This window comes from Chiloscyllium plagiosum, chromosome 5 (assembly GCF_004010195.1).
Source record: "Chiloscyllium plagiosum isolate BGI_BamShark_2017 chromosome 5, ASM401019v2, whole genome shotgun sequence".
Taxonomy (NCBI): Eukaryota; Metazoa; Chordata; class Chondrichthyes; order Orectolobiformes; family Hemiscylliidae; genus Chiloscyllium; species Chiloscyllium plagiosum.
Window position 1 is genome coordinate 59606966 of NC_057714.1, and position 23554 is coordinate 59630519.

A 23554-nucleotide genomic window follows, 5' to 3' on the forward strand; every position below is an offset into this window, starting at 1 on the left:
TTAAGGTGAAAACCTCAGGCACAACCAAGTTTTAAAACAGTAACGTTTTAAAACTTACAGGTGTTCATTTAAGTGGTTATGTTGAGCTTTAATCTGTTTTATATAACAGCAGTTATTGTGGAGTCACATGCAGTTAAAGGATATCAATTGATTTTGAAGCATTCTTAGATACATCATTTGGGATATTTGGTGTGATAGTTAACAATTGGAAGATGAAACTCCTTGCTCTAAGTAGTAATTGCTCGAATGGGTGCCATCTTATCTTGGTAGATACCTGTGTAACAGGTAAGGTAAGAAGGACAAGCTGCCGTACAAGAGACAATTGTGCAAAAGAATGAATCAGGAGACAGTAAAGTGCCAATAAGATAACCATTTCTTTTAAATAAACCAATCAGAAATTGGGCAAACATCAAATACAACAAAGAACTGCAGATAGTGGAAATTTGAAACAAAAACAGAAATTGCTGGAGAAACTCAGTGAGTCTGGTAGCTTCTGTGAAGAGAGAAACAGAGTTAACATTTTGAGTCCAGTAATTCATCTTTAGAACTTGGGCATATATTACCTAACCAATCCCAAGATTGGCCACAAACTTTCTATGCACTGTGCATGCACTACCTCACCTACTAAAACCAAAATCATGCAGTGCCTGGACCAACTGGGGTTCTGAGACATCCTGATCATGCTATGGGATGCGGTGTGGAAAAGGGAAATAAGGCTTGCTTTTCATAATAAAGCAAAATAAAGAAATGAGAGGGAAGAGAGAAGAGGAGATAGCATCCAAGCCAATTTAGGATTGGTGTTCAACTGTAGAGCGACTGTGCCAACCATCTGTTTAAGTGCCATTTCTGTTTTACTTGTTTTGATAACAAGTATCAGTATCAGTAAGCAGATTATTACTCAATATAAATACTAAAATATCAAAATAAGGGATCAATCCTGGCTTAAATAAGGATGTTAGAGAGCAAGCCAGGATCAACACTAGGCATGTTTAAACCTAGCAAAGCTACAACACAACACGTGCTGAACATTAAATTGCATACATAATGGACAGATCATTAATCTAATGCTCTGTTCAAATCCAATGAAAGCAACTGGTGGAATTTAAGTTCAATTAATAAATAGGAATATAGAAGCTAGTCATGAACTTTCCATCGATTGTCATAAAACAAAAATCACAGAATTCTTATGGTGCAGAAGGAAACCATTTGGCACGAACCCTCAGAATTTTAATTTGGTGCCAATCCCTGCCATTTCCCACAGTCCTGCTCATCATTTCTATTTATATAAATTATCCAATGTCCTCTTGAATGCCTTAATTGAATCTGTCCTGACCACATTTCCAGGCAGTACATTCCATACCTTAACTATTTGCAAAGCGAAAATGTTTTATTGTTCACCTCAGATGTGCTTATTTTGTAAAACACTAAAACCACACATTCAGTTCTTGATCTGATTATGAGTGTTAATAATTTTCACTACCTACTTTGCCCAAACTCTTCATGGTTTTGAAAACTTCTATCAAATCTCTTCTTAGCTTTCTCTTCTCCATGCAAAACAGACTCATTTTCTCAAATTGTTCCTGATAACGGAAATGTCTTATCGATGGAACCATACTCATAAACCCATTCTGTGCTTTCTCAGGTACATTCACATCCTTTCTATAGTGTCGAGCTCAAAACTGAATACTACACTGAAGGCCAAACCAGTGTCTTACATAAGGTCAACATAACATCCCTGTTCTTGTACTCTATGACTCTATTTACAAAGCCGAGAATATTGTGAGCCTTGCTAATAGTTCTCTCTACTTGTCCTGCCACCTTTAATGAGTTATGCACACATACACCAATGTCACTCTGTTCCTGCACACTCTTTAGAATAACGTGTACAAGATGATGAGTGCCATAGATAGAGTGGATAGCCAGAGACTTTTTTCCCAGGGCGGAAATGGCTATCACGAGGGAGCATAACTTTAAGGCGATTGGAGGAAGGTTTAGGGGAGATGTCAAAGGTAGGTTCATTACACAGAGAGAGGCGAGTGCATTGAATGCACTGCCAGCAACAGTAGTCGAATCAGATACATTCGGGACATTTAAGCAACTCTTAGATAGGCACATTGAAGATAGTACAATTAAGGTCATGTTGGTTAGTCTGATCTTAGAGTAGGATAAAAGGTCAGCACAACATCGAGAGCCAAAGGGCCTGTATTGTGCTGGAGTGTTCTACGTTCTAAATGATATCATTTATTTTATACAGACATGATATACATAGTCTCCTTTTTTTTAATACCAAAGTGCATCACCTCACACTGGTCCACCCATTGAACTGCCACTTATCTGCTCACACCACCACCATGTTTATATTTGGTGTTCTATACTGTCTTCCTCACAGCTTACAATTCTCCCCCGTTTTGAGTTAGCCGCAAATTACGCAATTGTCCTTACATATCAAGATCTACAGCATTTTCACACATCGAGAGGGAAATGTAAGGGTACTGATACTGAACCTCTGAAAACTCCAATACAAAACTTCTTCAGCCCCAAAAATATCTATCCACCATTACTGTCTGTACCTCAGCCAATTCAACAATTATACTGTCCCTTTTATTCCATGACCTAGAACTTTTCTGACAAGTGTTGTGTGGAACTGTATCTAGTGCATTTTGAAAAGTCCACGTCCACTCTCCCAACAGTTTTCTTTCATCAACCCTTTTTGTTCCCTCTTCAAAAAACTTAAGCAAGTCAGTGAGTCATGATTTTCCCAGAATTTTCTGAATCAAACCACATTTGTCCTTGTGACTATTAATTCTATCCCAAATAATTATTTCAAGAAGTTTCTAGAAGTTTCTAGAAGTTGTTTCAAAAACCAAGTTAAACTGACTGGTCGATAATTATTGGGTCAGCATTTACAATTTATTTAGAACAAGGACACAATGTTTGCAATTCTCCAATCGTCTGGCAGCACACCAGAGTCAGAAAAATAACAAATATAATCGTTAGTGCCTTAAAATTGCTCAGTATTCTTTTTCACGACTGGTGTTACAATAACAACTAGGCCATGTTAGTAAAATCTATGCTAAGTGAGGTTTGAACTCACTACCTCAGCATCTCATCCACCTCTACACTGTCATCCAAGAATTGCACACTAACTGATTGTAGTGGCTCAATCTCTCATGCCCTTTCGGGAAGGAAACCTGCTATCGCTATCTGGTGTAGCCTACATGTAACTTAATAACAAGGTGGCTGATTTGTATCTGCCTTTTGAAATAGCCCAGCAAGCTATGGTGATTGGGATGGGAAACAATTGCTAACCTGGCCAGTGACACACATCCCTCAAAAGGATAAAGGATCTGGGGCAGTACAGCAGCTCAGTGGTTAGCACTGCTGCCTCACAGCACCAGGGCCCAGGTTTGATTCCAGACTTGGGTGACTATCTGTGTGGAGTTTGCACATTCTCCCTGTGCCTGTGTGGGTTTCCTCCAGGTGCTCCGGTTTCCTCCCACAGTCCAAAGATGTGCAGGTCAGATGAATTGGCCATGCTAAATTGATAGCCAGAATCTCTGACTATCAATATCCTGGGTTACCAATGATCACAAACTAAATTGGACTAGCCATGTTAATAATTTGTTAAAGAAGCAGTCTGAAGCTAGGAATTCTGCAGCAGATATTTTACCTCCAGAGCATGCTCTCCAAATACAAGACACAAACCAGGAGTGTGATAGAATACTTTTCACTTGCCTGGATGAGTAAAACTCCAAAAACACACATAGCACCAGGCAGGTCAAGGTATCTTGGAGATGGTACACACAACTGCCACTTTGCATCAGTATTCATGGAGTTTAAAGTGGTAAGTGAATGCCATTTAAGCCGACTTAAGCAGCATTCATCCACCACTTTAAACTCCATGAATACTGATGCACAGTGACAGCAGTGTATACCATCTCCAAGATGCAATGCAGCATTTCACCAAGGGCTCCTATGATAGTGCCTTCAAAATCTGCACCTCTAACACCTTGAAAAAAAGGACAGTAGATCCATCACCTGCAAGCTCTTCTCCAAGGCACAAACCATCTTAACCTGATGCACCATGGTTTCTTACCTTCTCCAACCTCTTTGCAGCCGCTGACATGGTTATTGCATTTTTTTTTAAATACACATCACCCTCTTTATAGGTCTATTCAACTCTGTACAGCTGTACCCTCATTGTGTCCATTCTTATTTATCCAACCATTGCCAGGCTAGGTCCAATAAATGCTTCTTTCTCTTCATTGCTATATCACTACCTTAATAGCACTAAGATATATTTCTTGATTCCCTTCCTAACCTCATCTAAAAAATGGCCTTTGCAACAATATCCAGTCATAAACTAAAATACATACTGATGATATCTGTATTTCTGTACTGCTTCTGTACTGGCAGCCTGCTTACCCCAATCTAGCACAATTCTCCCCATCCAAATATTGGTAAGACCAAAGATGCCATTGTAGGTCACTAATACACTGCCCTTCCGGATCACCATGCTATGTTAACGAGACTATTTGCAACCTCCCTGTCTGCTTTGAGTCACCATCTGAGTTCTGACATGCACAATTGCTTCTTCTCAAAGATTTCCAATTGTAGTTTTTTTTTTACACAGACCCATCACCTCTATGGTTTCAATACTCTCCTGGCTGGCTTTCCACTCAGCTCATCCAAAATCCAAATGACTGCTCCATTCCCTCACCCTTTAAAAACTTAGTGACCCACATTACTTTGCAGTTCTTTTGCAGCGCAAAGGTAAATTCTCAGCCTCAAGTCAAATGCCTTTATTTCTAACTCCTTCCCTTTACCTCAAACACTCTAGCCTTTTGTACCCTTTGATGCCTATTCCACCTAAGCTCCATCCCCTACAATTTCTCACCAAGACAGTCCACTTTCCACTCTATTCCAAGAGCCTTCTTAAAATTAATGTCGTACATGAAGATTTTTGGTCATCTCTCTTATATGCCTTTCCTTGGATTGAAGTTAATTTTTATATCCCTCACACCTCTCCAAAAAAAGCTGCTGTTATTAAAAGACCTCAGTATTTCCATCATCTCTCATTTAAATTTCAGTTTTCTGCAATGGCAGCTAGTTGCGTCTAGATCATTCCAAAATGATCATTTAGAGAAATGCTGTGCACTGGATGGACCCCTTTCCAGCTTTCAACTTCTAATGCTCACACTTTTCCTCAGGAAGATAATTGTATTAGCAATAAGGTCAGAAAATCAGTTAAGGGATTTTTCAAAGATCATTTTTCTAGACAATAATATAATTTAGCCCATGTAAAGTACGATCTGCATGATTTTGAACTTACAAAATTTGTAGAAGTGAAAGCAAAAGAAAGGTATTTCACTGCGTTAGCAATCATAGATACCTTATTTGTTAACCATTCCATAAGAAACCTTTTTTTCTCACGAGCATGACCTAACACCATTAATAAATGTGTTAACTTCTTAGAGAAAAATTCCTTATTCAAATCTCAGTAAGCCCTTTTCTCTATCTTTACTTCTCACTTTACAATTATTGCTACAACATTAACACATAACCTTGGGAAAAAACGTTAGCATGTTGCAAATCCACCCTGCAATTAAAATAATGTGGCCATTTCAATTATTTTTATTCTGTTCTAAAATCTTCTTTCAGTTAAATCCACTTAAATAAATGTAAGACAGTCTCACAGTTCAGAGCCAGTCCTTAATCTAAATGCAACCGCTTAGAAAACCAATAATGAAGCAATAATGAACATCAATCTGAATGCATCCGTGTGCAAAGTTAATAATGAAGCAAAAATCAACGTATGCACGTGTGCACGGTCTTAAGTTAAAGACATCAATCTCTTTGCTCATTAATTCTTTAATACCTGCAATGTATTGCATGCAATCATTTCTTGAGGTCACTTTACCAAAATCATATCCATGATTCTTTTCCTCTCACTCATCTCAAGCTAATGTGTAGATAGAACTGAAGTCTTGAACTTTTTCCAGGTATATGTACTATAATTTTATGTGGAATATTTATCACGTTCACGATAAGGAAGAGTGCCATAATTCCATAGGATATGTTTAAAAAAAAAGTTCCAAAAGGAAAGCATAAAAGAAACTGGAGAAAGATTAGTGCAATTTTAATCACCATCACCTCCACATTTGCAAGTCAGGGAGTATTTAAATGGAGTGGTGTCATATTTATTTTTTTTAATCCCAATTTGATTGACTGCAATTCCAAGTCCATGTAGTGGAGGTTGACCCATAGCGCTGTTAGCAAGTGAGTTCCAGCGTTTGATCTAGGACAGTGAAGGAATAGCAATGCAGCTCCTAGTCATAATGGTGCATGCTTTGGAGGAGAACTTGTAACTGCTGCTGTTCCCATGCATCTGATGACCTTGTTAGCAGTTGAGGATTTGGCGGCGTTACCAAAGGAACCTCTGTGAATTGCTGCGTTGCACCTTGTAAATGATAGACCCTGATACCACTGTTCGTCGGTGAGGGAGGAGCAAATGTTGAAAATGATAACAAAATACCAGTCAAGTGTCTGCTTTGTCTCAGACAATGTTGAACAGGGGCGTGGTAGTGTGGCCGAGTGGTCTAAGGCACTTGGTTTAGGCTCCAGTCTCTACAGAGGCGTGGGTTCAAATCCCACCACTGCCATTGGTGCTAGTTGCAGTTTGCCCTGCAGCGAGTTAAACTTCGTGTTGCTGCATTTAGGCTCAACGCAACAAGCTGGGTTTGCTTCTTAGTATACTAAAGAGGGAAATCAGGAGGGCAAATCGTGGACATGAGATAGCTTTGGCAAATAGAATTAAGGAGAATCCAAAGGGTTTTTACAAATATATTAAAGACAAAAGGGTAAATAGGGAGAGAATAGGCCCCTCAAAGATCAGCAAGGCGGCCTTTGTGTGGAGCCACAGAAAATGGGGGAGATACTAAATGAATATTTTGCATCATTATTTACTGTGGAAAAAGATATGGAAGATATAGACTGTAGGGAAATAGATGGTGACATCTTGCAAAATGTCCAGATTACAGAGGAGGAAGTGCTGGATGTCTTGAAACGGTTCAAGGTGGATAAATCCCCAGGACCTGATCAGGTGTACCCGAGAACTCCGTGGGAAGCTAGAGAAGTGATTGCTGGGCATCTTGCTGAGATACCTGTATCATCGATAGTCACAGGTGAGGTGCCGGAAGACTGGAGGTTGGCAAACGTGGTGCCACTGTTTAAGAAGAGCGGTAAAGACAAGTCAGGGAACTATAGACCGGTGAGCCTGACGTCAGTAGTGGGCAAGTTGTTGGAGGGAATCCTGAGGGACAGGACGTACATGTATTTGGAAAGGCAAGGACTGATTCAGGATCGTCAACATGGTTTTGTGGGTGGGAAATCATGTCTCACAAACTTGATTGAGTTTTTTGAAGAAGTAACAAAGAAGATTGATGAAGGCAGAGCAGTAGATGTGATCTATGTGGACTTCAGTAAGGCGTTCGACAAGGTTCCCCATGGGAGACTGATTAGCAAGGTTAGATCTCATAGAATACAGGGAGAACTAGCCATTTGGATACAGAACTCGCTCCGGTAGAAGACAGAGGGTGGTGGTGGAGGGTTGTTTTTCAGACTGGAGGCCTGAGACCAGAGGAGTGCCACAAGGATCGGTGCTGGGCCCTCTACCTTTTGTCATTTACATAAATGTTTTGGGTGCGAGCATAAGAGGTATAGTTAGTAAGTTTGCAGATTACACCAAAATTGGAGGTGTAGTGGACAGCGAAGAGGGGTACCTCCGATTACAACAGGATCTGGACCAGATGGGTCAATGGGCTGAGAAATGGCAGATGGAGTTTAATTCAGATAAATGCGAGGTGCTGCATTTTGGGAAAGCAAATCTTAGCTGGACTTATACACTTAATGGCAAGGTCCTAGGGAGTGTTGCTCAACAAAGAGACCTTGGAGTGCAGATTCATAGCTCCTTGAAAGTGGAGTCACAGGTTGATAGGATAGTGAAGGCGGCGTTTGGTATGCTTTCCTGTATTTAATACTCTGACCAATAAAGGAGTTGGGAGGTCATGTTGCGGCTGTACAGGACATTGATTAGACCACTGTTGGAATATTGCGTGCAATTCTGGTCTCCTTCCTATCGGAAAGATGTTGTGAAACTTGAAAGGGTTCAGAAAAGATTTACAAGGATGTTGCCAGGGTTGCAGGATCTGAGCTACAAGGAGAGGCTGTAGAGGCTGGGGCTGTTTTCCCTGGAGCGTCGGAGGCTGAGGGCTGACCTTATAGAGGTTTACAAAATTATGAGAGGCATGGATAGGATAAATAGACAAAACTTTTCCCTGGGGTCAGGGAGTCCAGAACTCGAGGGCATAGGTTTAAGGTGAGAGGGGAAAGATATAAAAGGGGCAACCTTTTCAAACAGAGGATGATACGTGTATGGAATGAGCTGCCAGTGGATGTGGTGGAGGCTGGTACAATTGCAACATTTAAGAGGCATCTGGATGGGTATATGAATAGGAAGGGTTTGGAGGGATATGAGCCGGGTGCTGGCAGGTGGGACTAGATTGGGTTGGGATATCTGGTTGGCATGGATGGGTTGGACCAAAGGTTCTGTTTCCATGCTGTACATGGAATATCTCTATGACTCTATGATTCTATCTCCATGTTACTGGAATCACATGCATCCAGGCAAATGGAAGTATTCCATCACACTTGAAGGACCTTGTGTGTTTTGGACAGGCTTTGAAGAATCAGGTAAGCTATTCACTGCAGAATTCAGAACCTTTGAACTGCTCTTGTAGCCACAGTATTCATGTGGCTGATCCAGTTCAGTTTCTGATTAATGGCAATCCCTAGGATATTGAAAATGGTGAATTCAGCTATTACAAAGCTGATGAGTGTCAAAGGGAGATGGTTAGATTTCTTCTTAATGAAGACAATTATTGCCTGACTTATTTGACGTAAGTATTTTGAGCCAATTCTGATCCCAAGCCTGGATGCTGTCCCGCCCTTGCTGTGTATGGACTTCAGCTTTATTTATTAAGATATGCACAGTTTCATATACACAATATGGTGCAACAGAATTCATTTGCTTTGAAGTCAAAACATTCTAAGTGCCTCTCGTAACTAACTGAAATAACAGCCCTGAGTATTAATATAAAACCTGTTCAGAATACAAGTTCAAGTATTAATACCTTAAATCACAAGGTCCAGTGTAAGGTCACTTGCAAGGAATATCAATGAAAATGGATGCCTTCAGTCACATAGCACTTAATCTCTGCCTGAACCTGGACGATCATTTGATTACACTCTAGAAAACTATTGATCTTTGTTCAGCTGGAGGAAAGAGTCACAGAATGACAATCATTTCTGTGAAATATGAAGTCGGTATCAGACAACAGTCTCAGTTTCAAGGTGCAAGACACAGAACAATTTTTTTTTGAAAGATCATAGCCTTTAAATTAAAATGCACCAGAACTGCTTACTGCAGCAAATGTTATCATGCTTTCACTATTCCATCAAACTGTCAGGCATATTCATCTGCTACTTTGTCCCTGTATCTACCCTGGTTTGGTAAAAGTGACACAGCAAACAATATTTATGATTATAAATTTGCCTACTTATTGCAAACTTATAAATAATAAAAAATATATAAAATAAAGCTCAGAATATTAAAATGCAGATTTTAATACATATTTAAACAAGACTATAAATGGTTCGCACTCTTGCCCTTTTAGCAAAGGACTCGGTTTTAAATTCAGCCAAGATTGAAACTCCTCTGCAAGAAGCGAAAGTCCCAGGTGAAATGAGACTAGGCAGCCTGAAGCAAGTTTCAAGTGGCATAACTCCACAGCACAGAATTCTCTATAACTCAACCTAAAGTGGTAAGCTCACACGTACGGCTATAAAGATGTCTTATTTGGAAATGGATAAGAAAATATTTAAGTGCAATACCGAGAATACATCCAGAATAATATTATATAATATATTATTATTATTATAACAAAACAACAACAACAATAATAATAATAATAATAATAATAATAATAATAATAATAATAATAATAATAATAATAATAATAAAAAAGAATTTAAAAGCCCAACAGCTTGGAGACTCGCCAAGCAGAGTCATAAAATCATTGAGTTGTACAGCACATAAAGAGTCCTTTCGGCCCATCATGCCCACACCAATTATTAAGCACCTATCTAACTCCCGGCCCATTTTCCAACATTTGGCTTGCAGCCTTGTACGCTATGTAATTTCAAGTGTTTGTCTAAATACTTCCTTAATGTTGTGATGGTTCCCAACTCTATTACCCTTTCAGGAGAAAGCTCCTCACACCCACCACACTGGGTAAAAGAAACTTCCTTAAATTCCCTCTAAACCTCCTGCCTCTTACTTTAAATCATGGCCCTGAGTTACTGACCCCTCTATTAGGGGAAAACATTTCTTCTTATCTACCAAATCTAAACACCTCATCATTTTGTAGACCTCAATCAGGTCCCCTGTCTGCTCCAAAGAAAACACCCCAGCCAATCTAATCTGTTTTATAAGTGAAATTCTCCAGCCAAGGCAACGGCCTGATGCATCTCCTCTACACCCTCTCAAGTACAACCATATTCTTCCTAAAACATCACCAGACTACACAAGTTGTGGCCTAACATTCATATACAGCTCCATCATAACTTGCATGCTGTTGAATTCATTGCCGTGGCTTCTAATGGTAAGTATTCTATGTACCTTCTTAACCATCTTAACCACCTATCCTGTTGCCTTCAAGGTCCTATGGAAATGCACACCAAAGTCCCTTTGACCCTCTGAACTTCTTAGGGTTCTACCGTTCATTGTTCTCTCCTTTGCTTTGTTAGTCCTCCTAAAATGCATTACCTCACACTTTTCTGGCTTAAATTCCAAATGCCACTTTTCTTCCCTTCTGACCAGCCCACATACATCATACTGTAATACAAGGCTTTCCTTCTCACTATTTAACACACCACTAATTTTCATGTCATCTGTGAACTTTCTGATCAAACCTCTTAAGTCCAGGTTATTAATATACACTGTAAACAAGGGACCCAGCATGTAGCAGTGTGCTACTTCACTGGACCCAGATTCCCAGTCACAAGAACAACCTTTGACCATCTCCCTCTGTCTCCAGCCACAAGCCGATTTTGAATCCAATTTGTTAAGTTGCTCTGAATCACAAGATGTCAGTTTCTCAATTGGTCTCGCGAGGCATTGTCAAATGCCTTAATATAGTCCATGTAAAAAACTGCACGACCCTTGTTCACAAATCTCGTCACGACTTTGAAAAACTCAATCAAATCTGTCATGGTCTGCCCGAATTATCCTTGATTAATCCTTGCCTCTTCAAGTGGTGATTAACTGTATCCCTCAATGCTTTCCAATACCACAGATGTTAGACTCACTGGCCCATGGTTCCCTGGTTCCAAACAGACTCTTGAATAACACTACCATATCAAATGTCCTCCATGTTCTCTGGTGATTCCCCTGTGTCCAGAAAGGTTTTGAAAGTTAATGTCACAGCCACTGCAATCATCTTCCTTGCCTCCCGTAAGATACATCTCATCCATGCCAGGAGATTTATCCAAATTAAAGCTCATTAAAGCTGCTAAAATCTCCTCCCTCTCAAATGTAATTTGTTCAAATATATCAAAGTCCTGTGACCTGATTTCTATACCTATATCATCCTTTACTATCGTCAATACAAATACAAAGTACTCACCTTCTTCCAGCCCCACACAGTTTGTCACTTTGGTCCTTGAAGTGCTCGACACTTTGCCTAGTTATCCTTGCGTCCCTTATGTACTTATAAAATTGTTTGTTTTTGGAGTTTCATTTATTTTACCCGCCAATATTTTCTTCATGCCTCTTCCCCTTTGCTTTCCTATTCTTTATTACGTAACCCTGTGCACTTTCTATACATCTCTAGGGTTTCTAGTATTTTGAGCCCTCAGTATATACCATTAGCTTCCCTCATTTTCCTTACCAAATCTTGTACGATCCTTGACATCAAGTGTTCTCTGGATATGTTTATTCCATCCTTGACCTTTACAGGAACATGTCGGCACTGCACGTTCACGATTTCCTTTTAGAGGACTGATATAGATTTTTCCACGAGCAGCTGTTCCCTTCCACATTGGCCAGGTCTTGACTTATGTTAAAATCAGCCTTCTGCTTATCCAGAACCTTTAGTTCTGCTTCACCTTTATTTCTTTCCATGACTACCTTGAATCTCACTGATTTATTGTCAATTTCACTGAAATTCTTTCCTAACACCACTTCCAGCAGTTGCCCAGATCTGTTCCCTAAAATGAGTCCTTCATCACCCTGTTTCTTTAGGATTTTCTACACGATGGCTTAAAATGGTCTCTTGAGAACTAGTGGGACTTTTGGTTGTCTGCTAATTAATGTTTGATCTCTATTGATTATAGTGAATATATTACAATAAAATTCTTAAAACATGCAATATTATCCTTAAGTTATTTCCAGTGTTGGAAATTACAATTTTTAACGTTAGCCACCTCTATGGAGGTGGTCTTTTGTGCACCCCAAATTTTAATCACACTACAATTTATGATGGTGCCTTCAGTTATTTTGGCATCACTCTTTGTCTGGAATTTTTCTCTCAGTATCTCTGCCTCTTTCCTCCTTTAAAATAATTAAAATAATGAACCAAGTTTTTGATCAGAAGTGATTAGAAATCATAAGTACTTATATTTTACACACCGCTATACATAATTTTGCTGTGTACACTAAACATAACTATACAAGTTGCAGGTAGTAAGGTAGAGGACATTGATTTGGCAGGGGGATACAGTGCGCGCGTGTGCATGTGTGTGTGTGGTGCGTGGGCAGGTTTCAGAGTGAGTTAAGGATGAAAAAGAGTTGCAGGCACAGGAGCTTTAGGGAAAGAGTTTAGATGAGATTACTTACAGTGTGGTCCAGAGGGCACAGCCCAACAAGTCCACACCGAACCGCCAAAGCGCAACCCACCCAGACCCATTCCCCTACATTTACCCCTTCACCTAACACTACGGGCAATTTAGCGTGGCCAATTCACCTAACCTGCACATTTTTTTTTGGACTGCGAGAGGAAACCGGAGCACCCAGAGGAAACCCACGCAGACACGGGGAGAATGTGCAAACTCCACACAATCGCCTGAGACAGGAATTGAACCCGGGTCTCTGGCGCTGTGAGGCAGCAGTGCTAACCACTGTGCCACCCACGGCAGGGCAAGTCAGGGGTTCAGTGTGAATGATGTGATATTAGGACTCAATTATATAGTTACAGAGAGGTTAGATTAGGACATTCCCACCTAACATTTCCTGGGTAGCTATCCAGGTTAGGTAAGGCAAATTCAATGCTAGCATTCATTTCAAGAGGGCTAGAAGGAGAAGAATGGGAGATCTGATTAAAACATACAGAATATTGAATGGCCTGCATAGAATGGACATGGAAAAGATATTTCCATTAGTCGGAGAAACTAGGACCAGAGGGCACAGCCTCAGAGTGAAGGGATGACCCTTTAGAACTGAGACTAGGAGGAATTCCTTTAGCCAGAAAGTGGTGAATCCGTAGAACTCATTGCCACAGAAGGTTGTGGAAGCCAAGTCATAGAGTCTATTTAAGATAGGGACAGATAGGTTCTTGATAAGTTAGGGGATAAAAGGTTATGGGGAGAACACAGGAAAGTGCGGTTGAGAAACATATCAGCCATGATTGAATGGAGAGCATACTTGATGGGCCAAATAGCCTAATTCTGCTCTATCTTATGAACTTAAGTACACCAAAACTCCAACTCTAACTCAGAAAAAGTCTCTGACGTTCCAGAGACTGAAAGATGTATATTAATGGCTTGCTCCCACAGACCCAACCAATCACAAGGTAACCTTGCAAGATCTACTAACCAGCTAACAGGAAGATTCTCACATCAGGATAGTGAGATCTCAGTACCAAGGAAACAGTATTGACACTCCTTCATTCCACAGCGTCATGTTTTATTTCTCCAATATATTGAACACAACATATATTTGTGTGTTTAAATATTTATTGCAGGAAGAGTTATTGCAATCAGTTGTCTAATAATTAACAGCCGGTATGCCAGTTAGCGAGTGAAATAAAAGGCCATAAACTCAAAGCTCATGACCAAAATACTGGTGGAATGATAACATTTTGCTTTAGTATGCAAGTACAGGAGATAATAAAAAGGCAAATGTAAGTTTGGCATTTATTACTTAGGAATGGAGCATAAAAATACTGAAATGTTGCCACAACTGTACAGACCACATCGAGTACCCTATGCAATTTTGGTCCCCTTACTTGAGGAAGGGTGAAGTTGTGTTATAGGAAGTTCAGAGAAAATTCACTAGATTGTAAGACAAATTACTCAATTCTGGAGTCAAAGAGAAATGGTCAAAAACTAGATGACACCAGGTTATAGCCCAACGAGCTTATTTGAAAACATTAGCACCTGATAAAGAAACAACACTCTGAAAGCTAGTGAGAGAGGAAAATCTTAGCACAGAATTTATAAAGAAAAGATTAAAGGGTCATACAACTCATGCGAATGAACTGAACACACAGTGTTAATTATTAGACAACCGATTGCTCTTAAATCTTTAATCAATTAGTATGGAAATACAGGTTTTGATGGATTAATATGCAAATCCCAGAACTGAGCATTTTAGGCCTATGCTGTCTCAACTTTAGAAGCATGAAAGGAGATCTAATTAAGGCATGTAAGATGCTAAAGGGGATACACAATGTAGACACAGAAAGGATGTTCCACACGAGGAACAATCTAGAACAAGAGATCATAGTTTTAGGCTAAGGGGTAGCAGATTTAAAACAAAGAGGAGAAATTATTTTGTTCAAAAGGTCACAAATCTGCAGAATTCCCTCCCCAAGTGTGCTGGATGCTGAGACATTGAGTACGTTTAAGGAGGAGATAGATAGATTTTTAATTAATAATAGGTTGAAGGATTATGGGGAGCGAGAGGAAAATGGAGTTGAGGTCAGCCCTGATTGTATCAAATGTCACAGCAGACTCAAAGAAGGAAACCGCCTTCTCCTGCTCCTGCTCCTGGTTCTTATGCTCTTGTACGGAGGGTTGTTCAGGTACAGGAGGACCTATCAGGAAAAGTCGGAGGAACCAAAGATTATGGGAAAATGAAAAGAAATGGGATTAATTTAGAGAGTCAGCACAAGCACATTAGGCCAGAAAATTGCACTTGTGTAAGGGTAGTACACAGAGTGGAAAAACATTCTAATATATCATTCATTCAAATTTAACGATGTATTTCATCTTCCCACATAAAGTGCACGTTTTGGTTAAAGTTGTCAAGCCTGAAGATGTACAGCCTTTCTTTTAAAATAGCTTCATGAAAATGCAGTATATGTATCACAGCTATAAATTTTAAAGGTGGGAAGTGTTTTTTTAGGTTCGATAAAATGCCACGATGAGGCTATAATTATTCATAACAGTGTGACATCTCACCACAAAGTGACCCAAGTAGACTGCAGATCAGCTCCTTATCCTATTAAGACAGTACTGGGAACAATCATAAGCATGTCTCTCAGTCTGCAAAATTTGTATTTATTAAAAGGTCAGCCTGAACAATAGTTCAGGTGCAAGAAAGTGGTTTGTTGGACACTGAAAATCAGCAGTGTAGCATGAATAATAATTCTGTCTAATGACAAGAACATGTGACTTCAAAGCTTTTTTGTACTTTCAGTTCCTTTCATTTATTGTAATTACACTCACAACAGTATAGAAAACTCTCAGTAGTTTTTAAGCCATGCCTCTGAAATATGAAAAAGTAGTAAGTATTTACACAGAAACTGAAGGCTGCAAAAATCCTTAATTCTTGGCAGACAACTTTACATTTGTGTTGCTCAAGTGATTTCAGAGTGAAATTGAACAGTTGGCAGATAAGGTTAAGGAGAATCCAAAGTGATTCTACAAGAATATTAAAGGGCAAAAGTATATTTAGGGAGAGAACAGAGCCCCTTGAAGATCAACAAGGCCATCTATGTGTGGAATGACAGGAGATGGATGAGATCAAAAACGAATATTTCGCATCAGTATATACTGTGGAAAAACACATCAAAGCTAGGGAACTTGTGGAAATAAATTAGTGATGTCTTGAAAAGAGTGCACATTACAGAAGAGGTGGTGCTGGAGGTTTTAAAATGCATAAAGGTAGATAAATCCCTGGGACCTGATCAAGTGTATTTCAGGACAATATGAGAAGCTAGGGAAGAAATTGTGGTGCACCTAGGAAAGATTTGAGTATCATATACAGGTACAGGTGAAGTACCAGAAGACTGGAGGATGGCTAAACGTTCTGCATTTTTTTTTAAGAAAGGCTTCAAGGAAAAGCCAGGGAACTACAGATTGGTAAGCCTGATGTCAATGAGTAAGTTGTTGGAGAAGATTCTGAGAGACAGGATTTACATTTATGTGGAAAGGCAAGGACTGATTAGGGATAGTCAGCATGGCTTTGTGTATGGGAAATTGTGTCTCACAAAGGTTGATTGAGTTCTGGATGCAAGTTTGCTCGCGGAGCTGGAAAGTTTGCTTTCAGACATTTCGTCACCATACTAGGTATCATCATCAGTGAGCCTCCGGTGAAGCGCTGGTGTTATGTCCCACTTTCTATTCACGTGTTTAGGTTTCCTTGTGTTGGTGATGTCATTTTCTGTGTTGATGTCATTTCCTGCTCTTTTTCTTAAAAGTGGTAGATGGGATCCAAGTTGATGTGTTTGTTAATAGAGTTCCATGCTTGTAGGAATTCTCGTGCATGTCTCTGTTTGACTTGTCCTAGGATGGATGTATTGTCCCAGTCAAAGTGTTGTTCTTCCTCATCTGTACGTAAGGATACTAGTGACAGTGGGTCACGTCTTTTTGTAGCTAGTTGATGTTCATCTATCCTGGTGGCTAGTTTTCTGCCTGTTTGTCCAATGTAGTGTTTGTTACAGTTCTTGCAAGGTATTTTGTAAATGACCTTTATTTTGCTTATTGACTGTATTGGGTCTTTTAAGTCCATTAGCTGCTGTTTGTGTGTTGGTGGGTTTGTGGGCTACCATGATGCCAAGAGGTCTGAGTAGTCTGGCAGTCATTTCAGAGATGTCTTTGATGTAGGGGAGAGTGACTAGGGTTTCTGGGTGTGTTTTGTCTGCTTGTTTGGATTTGTTGCAGAGAAATCTGCAGACTGTGTTCATTGGGCATCCAATATGCGGTATAAATGACCAGGTCAGTGAGCAAATTTACATCCAGAACCTCAACCTGACCTACAAATTTTCTCAAGACTCACTAGCTAATTGAGTCTTTTGAAGTAATCAAGAAGATAGATGAAGTGCAGTAGACATTGTCAAAGGCCTTGCTAAAGTACATGCAGACAAAGCTCTGCATGGTAGACTAGTTAGTAAGGAGCCGGGGGAGCTAGCCAATTGGACTCAAAATTGGCTTGACGATAGGCAACAGAAGGTGGTAGTAGAGGGTTGTTGTTCATACTGGAGGCCTGTGACTAGTGGTGGCTGTTCGTCATATATATAACCTTTCTTGTTAAGGATTTGGGGGGAAAGTTAGTAAATCTGCTGATGACACCAAAGTTGGTGGTAAAGTAGACAGTGAGGAAGTTTATCGAAGAGTACAACTGGATCTGGACCAGTGGGCTGAGCACTGGCAGCTGGAATTTAATTTAGATAAATGTGAGATATTGCATTTTAAGACAAACCAGGACAGGACTTATAGAGTCATAGAGATGTACAGCATGGAAACAGACCCTTCGGTCTAACCTGTCCATGCCGACCAGATATCCCAATCCAATCTAGTCCCTCTTGCCAGCACCTGGCCCATATCCCTCCAAACTGTTCCTATTCATATACCCATCCAAATGCCGCTTAAATGTTGCAATTGTACCAGCCTCCACCACATCCTCTGGCAGCTCATTCCATACATGTACCACCCTCTGCGTGAAAACATTGCCTTTTTGGTCTCTTTTATAACTTTCTCCTCTCACCCTAAACCTATGCCCTCTAGTTCTGGACTCCCTGACCTCAGGGAAAAGACTTTGTCTATTTATCCTATTCATGCCCCTCATAATTTTGTAAACCTCTATAAGGTCAGCCCTCAGCCTCCAACGCTCCGGGGAAAACAGCCCTAGCCTGTTCAGCCTCTCCCTATAGCTCAAATCCTCCAACCCTGGCAACATCCTTGTAAATCTTTTCTGAACCCTTTCAAGTGTCACAACATCTTTCCGATAGAAAGGAGACCAGAATTGCATTCAATAATGCAACAGTGGCCTAACCAATGTCCTGTACAGCCGCGACATGACCTCCCAACTCCTGTACACAATACTCTGACCAATAAAGGAAAGCATACCAAATGCCTTCTTCACTATCCTGTCTATCTACGACTCCACTTTCAAGGAGATATGAACCTGCACTCCAAGGTCTCTTTGTTCAGCAACACTACCTAGGACCTTACCATTAAGTGTATAAGTCCTGCTAAGATTTACTTTCCCAAAATGCAGCACCTCACATTTATCTGAATTAAACTCCATCTGCCACTTCTCATCCCATTGGTCCATCTGGTCAAGATCCTGTTGTATGGCTAGTTCTCCCTGTATTCCATGAGATCTAACCTTGCTAATCAGTCTCCCATGGGGAACCTTGTCAAACGCCTTACTGAAGTCCATATAGATCACATCTACTGCTCTGCCCTCATCAATCTTCTTTGTTACTTCTTCAAAAAACTCAATCAAGTTTGTGAGACATGATTTCCCACACACAAAGCCATGTTGAATATCCTGAATCAGTCCTGGTCTTTCCAAATATATGTACATCCTGTCCCTCAGGATTCCCTCCAACAACTTGCCCACCACTGACGTCAGGCTCACCGGTCTATAGTTCCCTGGCTTGTCTTTACCGCCCTTCTTAAACAGTGGCACCACGTTTGCCAACCTCCAGTCTTCCGGCACCTCCCCTGTGACTATCGATGATACAAATCTCTCAGCAAGAGGCCCAGCAATCACTTCTCTCGCTTCCCAAAGAGTTCTCGGGTACACCTGATTTACACAGTCAAATTGTAGAGGCCTGGGGAGTGTTGTTGAAGAGAGACCTAGGGCTTCAGATGCATAGTTACTGGTTAGTGGTATCACAGGTCGAAGGCATTGGGGACGCTTGCCTTCATTGGTCAAAACACCGAGTACAGGAGTTGGGACTTCATGTTACTGCTGTACAAGACATTGGTAAGGCTACATTTGCAGTACTCCGTGCAATTCTGGTCATCCTGTTATAGAAAGGATGTTATTAAACTGGAAAGGGTATAAAATTGATTTAAAAGTATGTTACCGAGACTGGGGTTTTGAGTTATGGGAGAATGGCTAGGCTGAGACTTTTATTCCCCTGGAGCGTAAGAGCTGAGAGGTGACCATACACGGGTTTATAAAATCATGAGGGGTACAGGTAAGGTTAATAGCTAAGGTCTTTTTCCCAGGGTGAGGAAGTCCAAAACTAGAGGGTACAGGTTTAAGGTGAGAGGGGCAAGACTTAAAAGGGGTCTGAGGGGCAACGCTTTCACACAGAGGGTGGTGCATAAATGGAACGAGCTACCAGACGAAGTAGTAGAGGCGAGTACCATTATAACATTTAAAAGACATTTGGACAGGTACACCTACCGGAGAGGTTAGTGGGATTTGGGCCAAATCAGACAAATAGGACAAGTTCAATTTAGGAAACCTGGTCGGCATGGACAAGTTGGGCTGAAGGGCCTGTTTCTGTGCTGTATGACTCTATGATTCTCAGTGTCTAAATGTTTAATTTCTTTCTGAATTCAGTTTGATGTATGCTTCTCCAAGACAGAGAGTGACTACAAAGGGATCTCAACATCAAATTGCTGAAGCATTAAAAAGTTAAAACATAAACACCATGGTACACAGCAAATAAAATACTACGAAACACAACATTAATTTATGAGACAATCGTAGTGCATTTTAATCATTTAGCATTTTCTGAAAATTTGTTTTTAATCCTAAGAACTGTAAATATCTGCAATCTTGGCAATTATGACATGGTTATGGTTTTGACATGTTTACAAATTTCCCATACAAAGTAAAATAATTCCAATATAATTAAAATTAAAAAATGCTCAAAAATATTAAAGCAGCAACTGTGGAGGTGTTATAGGGCCCCATATCATTAAAAAGTATAACTGCCATCAGAACAGATGAAAGCTTGGATTTATACAAGCTAATGATGCCACTGACCTATTTTGAGGTGAATTTGTCAAGACTTTGTGAATAAACCTCTTCACACTATGCTTCTAAACCATTAGTAACAGATGCAGAGCGTAATGTGCTGCGTTGATGTTAATTGATGTAGGTGGGAGTGCCACCCACTCAAAATGCTTCCAGGATGTAAAAAATTCTACTCCATTGGGTTATTTGTCTTGTATAAACTACAGTGTGCTGAGTATGTGCTTTCAGAAAGATCGGACTCCAACAATGCACATTAACTTAAGGCATATTTTTAAAAAGACACAGCTTCTTTCTTGCACTTTACCATTGAGCTATTATCTCCTCAGATATCATTTGACAGCACAATAGAACAGAAGCCCAACAACAGCAATTTGCCTTCCAATCCTCTCCATTCTCCTAAGTCAAAAGGTCCATTCCTGAGCTGTACAATTCTATGTCCTTCTCTTTGGACTTGCAACCTTCCAAGATTTTCCTCAAGTTTCCAGGAGTTAAAATTTTACTTCCTGAATACTGCCATAAACAAACCTGCAGAATAAATACCACAAGATTTAATGTTTCTTTTAAATGTTCTTTGAGTTTCTCAATTACTTATCATAAAGAAAAATGGAAAAAGGCAAAAAACAAATGGCTTTGAGAGAGTGAAGTTTGAGAGAGGTGGCCATGTATGAGACTTCCAGGAATATCTCCAATCACAATAGCAACCCTATTCGCTCTACACACTATTCCCTGGTTTTCACCTCACATAGGCATTGTCCTGCACCCCTTGACTTCCATTTCCTCAAGAAGGAAGAGGAGAGGCTGTGGCGTAGCGATCATGTTATTGGGAACCAGTAATACAGAACTCCACGCTAATTCTTGAGGACACAGCAGAAGCAATTTAATTTATTTTTTAAATCTGGAATTAAAAGCTGGCTTGATGGCAACCAAAGGCAATTGTCATAAAAATCCATCTGGTTCACTGACGTCCACTGGGTAAGGAAATCTACCTTCCTTACCTGATCTGGTCTACATATGACAAGACCTAAATGGATAAGACCAACTCTTAACTGCCCTGTAAATTGGCCTAGAAATCCATTCACTTCTATCAAACCACAACAAAGTCCTAAAAGAGGATTGAAACTAGAGAAACCAACTGGCATCCACACGAACACAAAAAACAACAGCAGGAAATGCAGCCCTAGTGATCCTCACTCCAAAAGTCTGAGGGCTTGTGCCAAAACTGAAAAAGCTGTTGAATGGTCTGGTCAAGCAGCAGCCTGGAATAATCACAGTCATGGAATCATACTGTAGGGACAAGTGTTCCTGACACTATCATCACCATTCCTACCTATGTTCTGTCCCATCAATCAGAGGTAGGAGCACAGTAGTATACAGTCAGGAAATTGTCCCAGCAGTCCTCAGTGTTAACTCCTGGCCTATGAAGTCTTGTGGTATCAGGTCAAATGTGAGCAAGTAAACCTCTTTCTGGTTACAATCTACAGTATCCCCTTGGCTGATGAATCAGTGCTGCTCCATTTTAATACCTCTTAAATGAAGCACTGAGGTTGGAAAGGGTACAGAATGTACAGTCGGTCAGGAGCTTCAGTGTTTCCAACTAGCCAAGTCCTAAAAGACACAACTGCCAGAACAGGTCTGCAAATGTGGTGAGAAAACCAACAAAAGGGAAAAACATACTTGACCTTGCCTTCACCAACCTACCTGCCACAGACGTGTGTGTCTACAACAGTATCGGTAAGCAAGACCCTCACATGGTCCTAAAGTAGACAAGGTCACATTGAGGATATCCATTACCATGTTCTATGGTACAATCATCATTTTATTAGGTCAGACTTCAAACAGATCTAGCAACTCAAAACAAGAACATTAGCAAAATTTTATTCAACCGATTCAATTCCATTCTGTAACCTTATTGTACAGCATATCCCCATTTGACGATAATCATCAAGCCCAGAGATCAACCATGGTCTGAAAAGACATCCCAGGAACAATACCAAGCACAGCTAGAAATAAGTTTTCAACCTGATGAAGCTATATCACAAGAGGAATCGTGTATCACACTGCTTAAAAGGCAAGTGACAGACAGGGCTAAGCAAATTCATATCCAACGAGTCAGATCTATACAATCCTGCCACATCCAGTCACAAATGGTGGTGGACAATGTTAAATAATGAAATGGAGATCGAGGTCCCATAATTATTCCTGTCCTTAATGATGGGGATACCCGGCACTTCAGTGTTAAATACCTTTGGCTAAGTTGATGATTCATCTTAGCCTTATCCTCACAGGTGCACAGCATCACAAAGGTGAGTCTTCATTCAATTCAATTCACTCCATGTAAGAAATGGCTGATGGTACTGAATATTGAAAAGTCTATGAGCCTTGAAAACTCAGAATCCCTACCGTGCAAAAGCAGGCCTTTCGAGCAATCAAGTCTGCATCAACCCTCTGAAGAGCATTCCATCCAGACCCCCACCTGCCTACCCTATCCCCATAACATTGCATTTCCCATGGCTAATCCACCAAACCCACACAAATTTGGACTACGGAACGAAACCCACACAGACATGGGGAGAATGTGCAAACTCCAGACTGATTATCACCGGAGGCTGGAATTGAACCTGGGTCCCTGGCACCATGAGGCAGCAGTGTTAACCACTGAACAAACGTGTCACCCCAGCAATAGTATTAAAGATTCATACTTCAGAACTAGCCATATCAATTGGCCAAGCTCTTTCAGTACAGTACAACACAGCTACCTACTCGGAAAATTGCGTGGGTACATCCTTTGTACAAAATGCAGAACAAATCCAACTCAGCCAACAAACCACCCTATCAGTCCACTCTTCAAAGACTGTTGAAGTCAAACAGTAACTTGCAAAGGAATAGCCTAGTCATTGACATTCACTTTGGATTTCACCAGGGCCACTCAGGTCCTGACCTCATTACAGCATTACTCCAAACATGGGTAAAAGAGCTAAATTTGAAAAATGAGGTGTAGGTGAGAGCAACTATGCTTGACATCAGGTCCACATTTTACCAATATGGCCTGAAGAACCACTAGCAGAGCTAGTATCAATGCAAAAATATGAAAACTCTCCACCACACAAGTGTGAATCAAGGAAAATCTCCAAAAAGTCAGAACCACTCATTACCCCTTGATGTAAACACAATCTCTCCTATCATCCTGGAAGTTGCCACTGATCAAAAACTGAGCTGGACAAGCTACTATATTGACAACAGCTCGTCAAAGGCTTGGTATTCTATAGGAAA

General features: G+C 40.4%; 2 protein-coding genes and 1 non-coding gene across 7 annotated transcripts in view; 1 reads left to right on the forward strand and 2 right to left on the reverse strand.

Annotated features, from left to right (window-relative positions):
- The window catches only part of tpk1 (thiamin pyrophosphokinase 1), a 281858-nt gene extending 278755 nt beyond the window's left edge, over window positions 1-3103 (reverse strand). For all 5 annotated transcript variants that reach the window (XM_043690143.1, XM_043690140.1, XM_043690145.1 and 2 more), the window contains exons 1-2: window positions 3091-3103; window positions 2528-2529 (exon numbers count right to left, since the gene is read on the reverse strand). The gene's annotated coding sequence lies outside the window, so the exon portion shown is untranslated. The remainder of the gene's footprint in view (window positions 1-2527; window positions 2530-3090) is intronic.
- LOC122550254 (contactin-associated protein-like 2) overlaps window positions 1-23554 on the reverse strand; it is a 2198962-nt gene that overhangs the window by 2051143 nt on the left and 124265 nt on the right. The gene's annotated exons all lie outside the window — the stretch shown is intronic.
- trnal-uag lies at window positions 6581-6662 on the forward strand. The gene is given in 2 exon segments: window positions 6581-6618; window positions 6627-6662. It is a non-coding gene; the product is annotated as a tRNA-Leu (tRNA).